A 14,789-nucleotide genomic window follows, 5' to 3' on the forward strand; every position below is an offset into this window, starting at 1 on the left:
GTACTTATTTGATTATAAACGCAAAAATATATACAAACTTCTTAAACATGACGGTTTAATAAAAACATGCATTTATCTGCAAATCCTCTGTCTATTTTTAAGATAGTCCGCTAGTGAAAATAACGGGTGAAGAATAGTTGGATTGTGTAAACATCTTGTCTTCTGAGGAAAATCAATACCTCGGGATTTCATAGAGCCCTATGGTCCCTTTCAGTGGTCAATTCGAGGAAGAGATAAGAGGCGATCGCATCATCTTATGCTTTAAGTAGAATGTCAAGAGGACGCTCAGCCCTCGTCACCGCGAGATTGTGTCCGAGGACTGTTTTTGAAGTGGAGTTACTTAAAGAACTTCGGCATAATTACTTGAATGGAGTACAGTTTTGTGACCTAATTACTGCCTTAGCTGGAAAACTTCAAGAAAGTGTGTCAACAAGATCTTCTGTATCGAGAATTAACATTTCTACTCGTATCTGAGGTCCGTGGAAAACTTTCAATTCAAGTTTTAGTCTACTGACATGAAATTAAATGGCGTATGGCGTTTAGTGCCGGGAGTGTCCGAAGACAGGTTCGGCTTGGCAGGTGCAGGGCTTTTGATTTGACGCCCGTATGAGGATGAAATGATGAGGACGATACGTACACCCAGCCCCAGTGTCAGAGAAATTAACGAAGTATGGTTGAAATTCCTGACCCTACCGGGAATCGAACCCGGGATTCCTGTGACCAAAGGCCAGCACGCTAACCATTTAGCCATGGAGCCGGACTTTTAGTCTATTAAAACTTCTCGTTGCTGTGTTAAAAGCCAAGGGTTCATACATTTGCGATCTGTGCATGTTCATTAATTACGTATGTTGAGCATTTATCATTCGTCGTCTTCAAACAAGTAGATCGTCAAGCGGAGGAACGAAAATCAACTTACGACAATTCCAATGGAACTCTTAATATAATCGTCAAGAATGTAAAAAAAAGAAAAAAAGTTTCTTGTAACTGACACTTCCACGGCTCTTCGTACTGTACAGTAGTTATTCTGTGCTATGATTTTGTAAACGTCATCAGTTATCACCAAGCCACTAGTTGTCCCATTGCTTATCAGTAACTTCATCAGTAAACTGTATGTTAGGTCTGTATTATTTTGTTATACAAACTATTGATAAGAAATTTCCGTTGTCTTATTTTCCTCACCAGTTTAACTATCCTTAAAAGAACGTGTTCAGGTGTGGAAGAGATAAGGCTTACTATCGTGATTGGATTCCCGAATCATCGGACACAACCTGAGACCAATTAACTTACGTGACATATTTATTTTTGAATTATGAAGTTAATCTTTATTGGCGTCCAATGATTAGTTTAGTTTTCTTTTGGGTCACAAAGCGCAAAACTGCATTCTAAAGTGAGGAACGGAATTGCCTTATTTATAGCACGGATTATATGGTCTTTAGCTTGAAATACTGCATTCATTAAGAATTTTTTGGTTAGCGAAGTTCAGAGACCTCTCGATTATTAATTCCAAAACTAACCAGATGTAAGTTATTGACGCTATGGTACAAATCCACTTATGCCCAAAGTCTATAAAAAATAGCACAAAGACTGAATGGCCGTAGAAGCAAATGCCTGTCGCAGTGAATGTCTCACTAAAGGCTCCTTGGTAAGGAGGTTACTCCCATAATGAAGTTGTACCTGACAAGGCGAGGTCAAATCTCCCACCTCTCACCCCATCCCATTTCTAACCAGTGAGGTTGCTGCGGTCAGCGGACGCGCTGAAGCTTTCCTTCATACAGGTTACAGTTAAATGGAATATTACTTATCAACAGCTGTTGTACTGAACGATACGAAAAACATACAACTGTGCTGTTCCTAAAGTGAATTTCTTATATTGAAATTAAACATTTTACGGCCGTAAGAAAAACAAAAGCTATTCACTAAACCCATCAAAATGTTATTAAGCAGGAAATAACTCTAATGGCAGTCACCACTTTAGGTATTTGTTTCATACGTGAACTCGTGCAATGAAAAACAATATTAACACACGTTTTCAGTTGCTGCTGTTGTTTGTATCATCCGTTCGGTTTGATGCAGCTCTCCATGCGACTCTATCCTGTGCTAACCTTTTCATTTATACGTAATTAATCTGTCATATACACACACCTTGGTCTACCCCCGGCCGTTTTTACCGCCTACACTTCCCTAAAAAACTGACTGAACATGCATGTCCTGGGTGTCTAAGATGTGTATCATTCCATCTCTTCTTCTGATCAAATCTCGCCAAATCATTCTCAGCCAATTCGATTCAGCATCCCTTCATTGGTGATTCGATCTACCTATCTCACTTTCAGGATTCTTCTTTAACGCCACATTTCAAAACCTTCTATTCTTTACGTGCTAGTTATCGTCATGTTCCACTTCCATACAATGCCACTCTCCTGACGAAAGTCTTCAAAATAGTATTTCTAATTCCTATATCAATGTTCGGGGTGAGCAACTTTCTCGTCTTAAGAACGGCCTTCCTTGCTTGTGCTAGTCTGCATTTTATGTCCCCTTTACTTCTGCTATCATTAGTTACTACTAGTAGTACTAGTACCACCACCACCACCACCACCACCACCACCCAAGTAACAATACTCTTCTACTTCCTTTAAGATTTCATTTCCTAATCTAGTATTTCCTGCATCGAATTATTTCATTCGACTGCACGTCATTACATTTGTTTTGAATTTATTTATTTTCATCTACTCCTCCTCCTCCTCCTCCAAGACTGGTAATACCACTCAGGAATTTCTACAGATCTACAGACTCAGATAAATTAGCAATATCATCGGCAAATCTCCGAGTTCTGATTTCTTCTTCGATTGTGATTCCTTTTCCAAATTCCTCTTTGATTTCCTTGCATTTCATATATCTTCCATCTTGCATTCTTTCGTTTCTCCAATTTCTTCAAATACATTTCATGACCATCACGTTGTGGTCAGAGTCCACGTCTGCTCCTGGGAAAGTCTTGCAATCAAACATCTAGATTCTGAATCTCTGCCTGATCATAATGAAGTCAATTTGATACCTTCCGTTCCGTACGCGACGATACCCTGACTCCCGTAGGACACTGACGGCAGCCAACACCTGTCCCAGTCCAACTACACGCTAGTACTCAGATAACGACGACAACAACTCGTCACACTCCGTCACACTAACGACAGCGAACCCGAGCACACCGAGTCCCACGCCAACAGACTGCTCACGGCTAGCCTCCTTTCTATACGTCGGGTGATGTGTACCGAAATATTCACGATGTGGCTAGAAACGGAACATTATCGATGCATCTCGCAGTCTCTCACGGGAAAATCGGACGAAGAGAACAATGCACGGAATGGCCAGCCATGCCCTCCCGGTCGGCTTGGAGCTCCCCGGTCAGCTGACTGGTCCCTTCCAGGAAGTACCGAAATGGGCCACGACAGGGCTGGCACGTAACAGAATTATTAGTTAGCAGTAAGATCAGAAAGACACGATGCTCATTAACAGGAGAAAGATTAATCAAATATTCTTACCTTATTAAATCCGACTTCCTTGAGAAGTTTGCGACGATACGAGGATTGACCCTTTCTTTCCCATGCAGCGCTGTCATAATTTACAACATCCAGGAGAGTTACAGGTTGCGATTCCCCTCCGTCAATTTCCCGCAGTTAAAAGGGATTGATATGTTTCAGATAATGTATGTTGAGTATTCATCCCCGAAGTCTGATTTGATCTTCGAAAGCTCCACCATCAACTATCACAGATGACACAGCGTTACTGATGAGACGTACTAGCGAAATCAGGCATGAGGTAGTTTCCCGTTGCTTTCCTCACCGATCCAGAAGTTCTTATTACTTGTCAGTCTGCCAAGCCCACTGAAAATCATGCACTAACCAACCCTATGAGATACATTTTCACACCGCACATAACAGCAAACTGGTGTCACTAAATTCGCTCATACCTTAGTCACTTTCATGCTGTCAAAGCTAAGGATGAGACAGACAGGTTAATGAAAGTAAATTTGTTCTAGCTCCTACCATTCTTTTTTATACACCTTTCTTTACATCGCACCGACACAGATAGGTCTTATGGCGACGATGGGATAGCAAAGTACTATGAATGGAAGGAAGCGGGAGTGGCCTTAATTAAGGTACCCCCCCCCCCACCCCAGCATTTGTCTGGTATGAAAATGGGACACGGAAAACCATCTTCAGGGGTGTCGACAGTGGGGTTCGAACTAAACTCATACCAGAAGACACTGTGCATTATAAACACTATGTCTTAATAGCAAAGGCACTTTCAGATAAAACTGGACCAAATTATTACTGTTTGATACTTGAGCTGACGCTTGGTATTAGTATGCGAAGGGAAAAGGGGAAGCACAGTGCTTTTCAGATTAACATGTTTAGTGTGACCGCGAAAGTTCATCGTGAACAACATAACCTTGTGACGAAAAATACAGCTTAGTTGCCCAAAGGGCGTCCCGCAAGGCAGTACTATTGGACCATTGTTTTCTTACGATATGAGTAAGCATATCACAGATAAAACTCAATTATTGGTCAAAGAACCCATGAGACAACAGCCCCGGCGGGCCTACCAAGAGGCTGTTGCTCAGCCCGAAGGCCTGAATATTACTAGATGTGTAGTTGGCACGACAAACCTTCTCGGTCGTTATTCTTAGCTTTCTAGACCGGGGTCGCTATCTCACCGGCAGAGCGCTCCTCAATTGTAATCACTCAGGCTGAGTGGACCTCGATCCAGCGCTCAAATACAGGTAAAGATCCCTGACCTGGCTGGGAAATGAACCCGGGGCCTTCGGGTGAGCGTCAGGCACGCTACCCCTACATCACGGGGCCGGCAGATGTTATACCATATAGAGAGCAGTAAATAAGCTACAGGAGTGAGAGCTACTGTAAAAGATCGCGACAGAATTATGATTGACAGCAGACAATGGTATGAAGGCAAACGGGGTGAAAAGTCAGGTTGTGTAACTTTCACCAAGAGGAAAAATCCTCTCAGTTCCAACTATTATAGAGTCAACAGAAACATCACTTGGACCAGTTACGTACCCAGGAGTATATGCAAAGATCTTTATTGGGGTGAATCACATTAACGAGACTGTAGATCCCTTCATACAGTTATGCGAGTATTGAAGGATGTAGAGAAGACGTGGACGTCTCCAATAACACCGCAATTGGGGCTATCAACGCAATAGTCACCTAACCAGCATTTTTGGGTGCCTTGCGATTTAGGCCTACAATAACCCTTTATGGTCTAAATTCAGTATCTAAAGTGGCCAAAGCCATCTACCGCCAACATTCATGATGTGCCAGCAAAACATGTCTGTACGGTGCCACAAAGGGCTATTGTACGCCAATATCGCACTCATCCAAAAATGTTGGTTAGGTCACTGTTGCGCTGAAAGCCTCAATTAATGGTTCCAGTGTATGGGACCCTCATAAGGATAACGTGAATCGAGAAAAAAATCAAAAGAAAAGCCGCTCGATTAGTTCAGTGTTACAAAAATGTTGTGGGATGACTTGAGTAGGAAGACGAGTTGCTCGAGTAAGCCTAATGTTCCGAGCTGTAATTGGAGAGATAGCGTGGAATTATATTAATAGACAAATAGGCTTGAATGGAAATTTTAGGAGTAGGAAAAATCAAAATATGAAGATACAATTGAGATTTAAGGACAAATTGGGGCAAATATTCGTTTATAGGAAGAGAGGGATAAGCTATTTATCAAGGAAGATGTTCGCTACATTTTCAACTTCCTTGAAATCATTTAAGAAAAGACTAGGTAAACAATTAACTGGGAATCGTCTACCCGACCTACATGCATATCAGTGGTGAATTATTATGATGATGATGATGATGATCAACATAAGCACTCATTACTCGTGCTTGGCTCTCACAAACCTATAGAAATATCCTTTTAAATGTTAAAACACCACAGTTCTGATATTCTCATACTACTACAACCAGAAACAGTTTTCCAGAGCCACAACAAGTTATAGGAACACGATCTTATCTTAACTCATGACGCTTCTTTTTTGGAAACGTACGCTTTAACTGGCACAAGTTTGAAGAACAAACTATGTTCGTCGGTACTGAAAATTTCACGGTGCTCATATCTAGAGATCGATGGGATAGTATAAATTTTTCATTTAATGTCGCATATATTGATAGATGACTTCACGAACATAGGCGACAACATTCCGTGTCTATTTAAAACTTGACAAACAACCACTGAAATTAGAATTCTGCTATTTAATTTCAGGTTTCGTATCCTCATTTCCTTAAAGTGTACGCTTGCTTTTATGTAAGGATGCTCTTCAAGATTGATGATGACGGTCGAACTATTATCTATGTCCCGTATTTTCCACCTTTATTTTCCTCCGCGTACAGCCTCTCGACGTGATTATCACTATTATTAGTATTATTTGCTCACGGGGCGTTCCACAAAGCAACATTACTGGGCTTTGTTTTTACACAATGTTACGTCTGTTTGTTTTATCGCTCTGATTTCAGAATGACCCAATAAATTCACACACACCATTCTATTCAATCATGAATGGCCACAGTCACTAATTGCTGCCTTTTTACAAGTCTCGATCAAATTCACATTAGGCGGTCCGGCACTTCGATATTACATAGAACGGCTAAAATTCTTATTGGCAGGCTTTTCACTTTAGCTCCTGCAAGCTCAGTTTCTTCACACGCACGGCTATAACACAGGGCTGCTGACCCCCACAACACACGACGACTTTCCTTGGTTCGACTCCAGAGGAAATCCAGTAATTCTTACAGTCAAATACAGTGAACAGACTTAACACTGACAATTAAACAGCAACAGATCAGCACTGCTAACATTCAGGACAATACTCCTCACGACAACGACCATTACACTGTTCGAATTACACTCACGATAGCTGCTCCACACGGTGACTCCACGGCGGTCCACAGTCCACGGTAGTACACAGTACTCCAAGGCAGTACACACACCGTACTTCACTCATATACTCGGACACCGGTGAGACAGTGACGGCAGCCAACACTGTCACCTCAGTCCCAACTACTGAACTATTATCTATGCCCCAACAAAACTACTACTCGTTCGCGGCGGCCTTGTATTTGTATCTTGATGATGGGTTACTAGAATATTCACGACTCGGCTAGAGACGGAACATTCCCGTTTCACCTTCCACAAAGCGCATGAGGAAACAAGACGAAGAGAACAATACACGGATATGCCGGCCATGCCCTCCAAGCCGGCTGGGAACTACCCAGTCGTCTGACTCATTAACCCCTTCCAGGAAGTATCGAAAGGGGTTACAACAGGGCTGCCACGTAACAATACATACAGTTATTATTATTATTATTATTATTATTATTATTATTATTATTATTATTATTATTATTATTATTATTGACGACTGAGTTCGTAACGGTTTAGATTTTTCTTTCTGGTTCAGAACTGCTTCAGTGCACAAGACACTATCTATCCGATCAGGAAATCTTTCCGTTTCGCATTCCAAATCATATCAACTGCAGCACACTTCTCCAAAAAAGTAAGTAATCAGCCAAAATATTCTGAATTAAAACGGAAACGGATATCGTGAAAGCATTCTTCCCTTGCCCTTGCCCACATAACGCATAGGTAACAGCTCTGCAGTTCTAATTTACCACTCTGCAAGTCGAATTAGCAGTTTCCAAGAAATCCTAATTGGGTTTCCCACACCACCTCTGATGTATCTGAATTCTGTCCATCGCAGACGTCCCGTAACGAGATGAAGATTAAGTGGTGCGGAATGTTGAGTTTAAACGTTAATATTCTGTACGTAGCACTGGACACCCGTTACGGGTTGACATTTTGTTCAGGTACGTGGTCGTACGGAGCAGAGGAGTTAAAATACTCCATTTCTTACAAACGTATTTAAGCGAAGAATATTACTCTGACGAAGAGCGTCTTAAGTCGTGGGAGAGCGCAACAAACGGGTTGCTTACGAAGATTTACAGAAAGTATCCACAGACCAGATAAAATTGCTTAGTACATAATATAGAATGTATGGGTATGCCGCTAGTTCATAGTGCTAATAGTCTGCACGTAGTATTAAACACCAGTTAAAGATTGAAGCTTTATTGAAGTACGTGAAGTAGTGAGGACAGAAACTTGCTTGGTTTGGAGACGAAGAAGTCATCATATTCCTTTTCAGCGTTCAAGTAAGGGAAACTAGGGAAGTTAGATTGCACAAATTCTGGTCAACCCAGCTGGAGAGGCAAAACATCCGAATCAATCTCGTTTTTCTGTACCGACTATGATGCCACAACACGCGCTGTTTTGGATTCTTCCGCAGTACACAGGCGAAGTGATCATCTTATGTGTATGAGTAGTCCATAACAGAGAAAGACTATTATTATTATTATTATTATTATTATTATTATTATTATTATTATTATTATTATTGTACATATTTATGTTTTACACAAGATAAAACAAAAAAAGTTGATCACAATCTAAAATCAAAGATCAAAATGTAGTTTTTTGATGCAGAAGTCACAGAGGAAACATTCTTTATGTCTCCTCCATATGCTCTTATGGAACAATCTTGAAAGATGTGCTTCACTATTTGTCTATCGGCTCCAAAGTCACACTTCGGAAAAGGTAACTTATTCCACTTAAAGAGAGTCCGCACAAACTCCAGAGTTGGTCCTGGCCCGGTTTTGTTTTGAACATTTCCTGCGAGGTAGGTCAAATCCAGGAACGTTAGAGGAGACTGATGGCATGTCTTAAACTCCTGAGGAGCGGAAGTCTTCCAATCTTGTGACCACTGTCGCATCATATCAATGTTCTCACTGATTGGTCTCACAGCTGTCTTCATAGGGGGCGTCTTGAACGAAGTCTGGTTGAACCCGTATCAGGTATGTCAGCATGAATAGGAAGATGCTGATTATGGAGTATCTTGCGGTATTCTTTGACCAGAACATTATGCCTGCGGAGATGAGGTAGAGGAATGTAGCTCAGAACTGGAAGCCATTAAGTAGACGTGCACAAAGGTACCGGAGATCAATCACATTGTTTTATTGACTTCAGCATCCGTTTTTTCCGATGTAAGGACTGTTTAACCACACAGGGGCCCAATATTCATCTGCAAAGAGAACAAGACCAATAGCCGAAGAGCGAAGAGTTTAAGAATTAGAGCCCTGTGTTACTCCGCATAGCTTCTGAATGATGATACGTGATCTCAGCTTTGCAGCAGTCTTCAGCAAATGTTGTTTGAAGGATACCGTTCTATCCAAAGTAACACCCAGGTACTTGGGATACTGATTGTGTGGTACAAGGACGTTATCATAATACACTATGAGATCCATGTTAGCCATGCGGTTATTCAGATGAAACCAACACACTTCAGTCTTTGTTATACTTGGCTGGAGTCTCCATTTGCTGAAATAGGCGCATAGAACACTCAGATCTGTTGTGAGTGTAGACTCAGTTACGTATGAGTTCATTGTGGCTATTGCCCAATCGTCCGCACATCCAAACTTCCTTAATTTTGTTCTAGGATTATCAGCTGTATACAAGCTAAAAAGGAGTGGAGCTCGGACAGGACCTTGTGGTAGTCGGTCACTTAGTTTTCTTTGTGCACTAACTCTACTAACCATGACAACTCTAAACAGTCTGTTACACAGCATGTCATTGCCTAGATTGGCAACAGTCTTGCAGGGAATTACTCCGAGCAGCTTGTAAATCAGACCTTCCCTCTATACAGTGCCGAAGCAGCCCTAAGACCGAAGAATGCCACAGATGTATTCAAGCACTGTTGAAATCCTACCTCAACAAACGTTATTAGTGACAACACTTGGTCTGCACACTTGCGATGAGGCCTAAATCTCGCTTGCTCTTTGGGTATTTCCGCAAGTAATTTTGAAGCAATTCTGTTCAGAAGTCGTCTTTCTACAATTCTGTAGCATACACTATACTATTGTTTCCCAGGCTTAAGAATAGTAATGATTGTTTCTTCAATAAGGAAGGAATCTTACCAGTCTAGAATGTGCATTCTTACCACAGTTGACAACGAAGTCGTGATATAGCCCGTCAAATCCCGGAGCTTTACCAGTTTTCATGTCCTTCAGGGCTTCTTCAATCTCATCAACAGGAAAGGGACGAGAATAATCTGAGTTTGGTTGGCTTTGGGCTTTCAGATATTTCAGTTCCCCCCGGACTTGTCGAACATGTTTCACATCCATTATATTATTACTCTTGACATAGAGGTTATATGTCCCTCGGGGGAGCCTGTTAACCTCTAGATGGCGCGTCCCCCGGTGGCGGATAGAGGCCCACAGAAATGCGGGCTGGTGCAGACACCCCGGAAATTTACCCGCGGACCAACAGGCAGTCCAATTCATGGGGGCTTAATAATGCTAGGACACCCTCTCTCCAGGGGTCATAAATACGGAGGGCCCTAGCTCAGGGTAATCAGAAAAGATCTCAACGACATCTGCAGTGGAAAAGAAAGTCCTTGGTACAGTGTACATGGCGGAAGTGGCAGTTCAGGGTTCGGGATGAACTGGGTTTAAAGTACCTGTCCCAATTAAGGGGTAGATAGCAGTCGTACCGTCTGTTCCGGATCGGGCGGCTACAAATGGTGCCTGTACTCCACGTTAAGGGCGGCCAAATTATACGCTGGCAGTAGCTCTAAAATGCCTCCAATGACAGGTGAAGCGACACATCGGTTGGGGCATTTTTTTTTTTGTTGAGTCAATGAAATAATGGCCATACCAAACAGACGAAATGCTAAGGCGTCCCCCATTTCAAGCGGCGCGCGTCGTCCTCGCCTGAATGACGTGAAACATGGGCAAGGGATACCCACTTATGGACGGAGTGGGCTGAAGAATAAAGACCATCTCCGACTAGCGACCATCAATGTTGGAACGCTCACCGGAAGAAGCCGTGAGCTTGCAGACACCCTGAAGAACCGGCATGTAGACATTGCCTGCATTCAGGAAACAAAATGGAAAGGTTCGAAAATCGGTGAAGGTTACAAGGCAATATACCATGGCACAAGTTCAACTCGGAATGGTGTTGCGGCACTCCCACCCAGCTACAAATATTACATATTGCGTTGAAATAGCCTCAGGCAAATTTGAAACTCCCAGAAATTACCTCATCGCTAAAAGCATACAATGGCAGAGCGGACAGTTACTGTAACAGTATTACACCACATGTTGCAATGTCAAAAGGTTTAACAAAACATATCCATATCTTATATTAGGCAGCAACTCTTACTCTACGTAATTTTGATGATAATATACACACACGTATATATACATAATAAATTAACTACAATGAAGCAAGCGATAATTAATTAATACATAGCGAAATCAGATTATAGAACTGAATCAATAATAATAATAATAATAATAATAATAATAATAATAACAATAACACAAATGAATGCTTGTAACGGGATTTGAACCGTTACAGCACTGACATGGCAATAGCGTACAACAACGACAGAAAATGAGCATAAGGATAACACGCACTCACTACTACTAGGCCTATTACTACTACTACTACAGTAAGTTCACCTACAGCAGATCCTTCATATGTTTTATAAATTATTCGTTTTACGTATCTATTTAGTAGTAGTAGTAGTAGTAGTAGTAGTAGTAGTAGTAGTAGTAGCCGTAACAGAAATACTTCATTTCAGATTCGCCATCTACGTTTTGAACGTTTCATATAATAAACAAATGCTTTAATTCTGATTTGGAAAACAAAGATGAAGTATTAACGTTGCTGGCGAGCTAACAAGCCCCTTGATTCACTAAATCGGCAAGCTCGCAAAATTCAAGGCTAAAGAAAGCTAGCCTGGTGCTGTTGTAAGAATTTAACAGGAAGTATAATGCAGTCAGATCTTAGATTCACATCTAAGAAGAGCTGTCAGTCATTTTTGTGCATACAACAATTACCACCACATTTCGAACTATTGTGACGGAGTAGTCAACAGTCTACTGTATATCGTTATTCTTTAAGACTAGGATCAATATTAGAGGTGTGGTTAAATCTAAAATTAAGAAAGCTTCAAGGAGTTCCTTAAGTAAAAAAGTCCCCCCTCCCACACACTATAATGATTGTATGTTGTATGTTGGGTATTCACCCCGAAGGCTGGTTGGATCCTCAACAGGTTCACCATTAGCTGTCATAGATGGCCTAGGTGTCACTGAAAAGGCGTACTAGGAAAATGAGTGAGGTAGTTTCCCGTTGCTTTCCTCATCGAGCCAGAAGTTGCTATTGCACATCAGTATGTCAAGCCCACTGAAATGCGTGCACCAACCGACCCTATGAGCGACATTTTCACATCATTCATAGCAGGGACCGGCTGCATAAGGAATGGCATTACTAGCGTCACTCATACCTCAGCCATTTTCATATTGTCAAAGCCAAGTATAAGACTGAGACAGGTCAATGAAAGTAACAATTTTATTCTAGCCCATACCAGAAGACATAGCGCACTGTAAACACTACATCTTGCCATCTATAATGATTATGAAGAGAAAACTTATTAAGAAGACATAATGCACTAAATATAGGCGTTAATATTTTTAACTAGCTGCACTACCCATCGTTGACGGAGCAATCATGTAGAATGTGCAAGATTATCTCACTCCCTAGCTACTTTCCGCCAATATTCAGGCACGCTGTTTTACTCGGGACGCAGCAGTAATCCCATCTATCAGAGGCGAGTGGCAGCAGAGGAGACAAATAACATCACAACAATGGTCAAAATGTTACTGTTGACCAGTTTTATGAGCTTTCGATACTGTAGACCTTCATATGTAGTTTTCTTGCGACTGTGATATATTAAAACGCAGGGCCTCTCAGGGTGCATGCACTGTGCACGGTACAAAAGACGACTTCGCTTGGTTGACCAGAGTGCAGACCTCTACCTCTACCTCTACCTCTCTCTCTACCTCTCTCTCTCTCTCTCTCTTCCTCACTTGCTCCGTAGCGTTCCAAACTCGAGCAGAGTTGAACTGAGCTTAGCCGAGTAGCCCAGAGACGAAGCGTTGGTCCGAGCCGATGCACTGTGCACAGGAACTCTGTAGCGCTGTTTGCGCGCGTGAGGTTTTGGGCATTTGAGAGACCCTGTATTACAACATCTAACGTAAAGGCAGTCCTCCCTTCTTTCATGACTCCCGCTTATCTTATTCTTCAAGCGATCGCTCCTTTACGGGTTCTTCTCATTTTTATAATCATCCTCACGTTTTCCCTTGATACGGGCCGATGACCACGCGGCTTTTCACCTTAAGAAAATCATGACAAAACCCATCGCCAGTATGGACTAATTAACAAAGGTCTAAATTAATTATTCTATTATCATAGTCGGTATGGTAAAACCGTGTAAGACACAAATGATTGTAACTTACATTCTCTATAACTTGGGTTACGGCATGTAAAACGTTTTGATAGCACCAATAACATAGGTATTAAAAAAAAATCTTAGGCACCTTCCCCTAAACTACCATTTCATGCAGCAGATTAAACATTATTTATATCCTAGACTGTAGAACCTTATTCCCAGGTTTTACATACCGATTTCCATTAAATTCTGTTCACCCATTTTTTTCGTAGTTCGGCGTTGATGTAGACTTAACAAAAATAGAAATTCACAAATATATCTGCTATCATAGCCGATAATGGTAAAAATGTATAAGACAAATGATCGGAAATATAATTTTATATAATTTTAGTTATGTAGTAATTATCGATAGGAGCATTAATGAATATTTGAGAATTTAATTCTCCTAAACTACCATTTCATTCAGAGTGAATAAAATTATTTATAGCCTAGATTGCAATGCATCTTTCCTAGACTTTACATACCGATTTTCATTAAATTCTCTTCAGCCATTTTCTTATGATACCCGTACATACATACAGTACATAAATACAAACATACAGAAATGACGTAAAATCAAAAAGTACATTTCCTTGTTACTGTGAACACGTCTGATACAGAAATACCATTATTTTTAAATTCTGAGCTACGTACAAACAAAACTCTTATTATATTGTATAGATAGAATATACAATGGTAGGTAACAGGACACTTTGTTTAAGGTAATCGGGCGAGAGAATGATAATGTGATTTTAAAACTTCATGGAATATTGGCTTTGCGAGCAAGCTGTTGTGGCAGTACGTTCCAGTTTCTTTCACTTTCGCTGCTCCAGTATCAATCTCCTTAATCACAGAAAAGCAAGTAGGTCGTAAGAGAAAAAGCACACGTAATGGTGCTCTTCAAGTCAAGTTTAGTTGAGTGGTACACATTCGTTATCGAAATACTTAACATTAAAGATCTTACGTATACTTTCATTACAGATTGTTAAACATCTTAGTTTTCAAGCCTCTGTGCATGAAATAAGCAGTTCCATTAGCCTCTATTTGCGGCTAGCACTGTGGCCACCTATCGAGTTGGCCATGCCTCAGGCTAATCGAGATGCACTCTCTCCCGAGGCTGTTCACATCTTTTCAAATAACTAACAATTCAGATGAAAGGTCAATCACGACAAATATTGCTCCGTCTACGAAACAGATGACACCATTAACCCCTTGAGTTGTGTATGTATTACTGAAAATATATGCAATTCCAAATATTATATTAACATTTTGAATACAGAGAATTTCTACACTTCTGGAGACTGACAACCTATACAATGACTTTTCTCAATTTGCTTCACGTCGCACCGACACAGATAGGTCTTATGGCGACGATGGGATAGTAAAGGC

The sequence above is a fragment of the Anabrus simplex genome, chromosome 1, assembly GCF_040414725.1.
Source record: "Anabrus simplex isolate iqAnaSimp1 chromosome 1, ASM4041472v1, whole genome shotgun sequence".
Classification (NCBI taxonomy): Eukaryota; Metazoa; Arthropoda; class Insecta; order Orthoptera; family Tettigoniidae; genus Anabrus; species Anabrus simplex.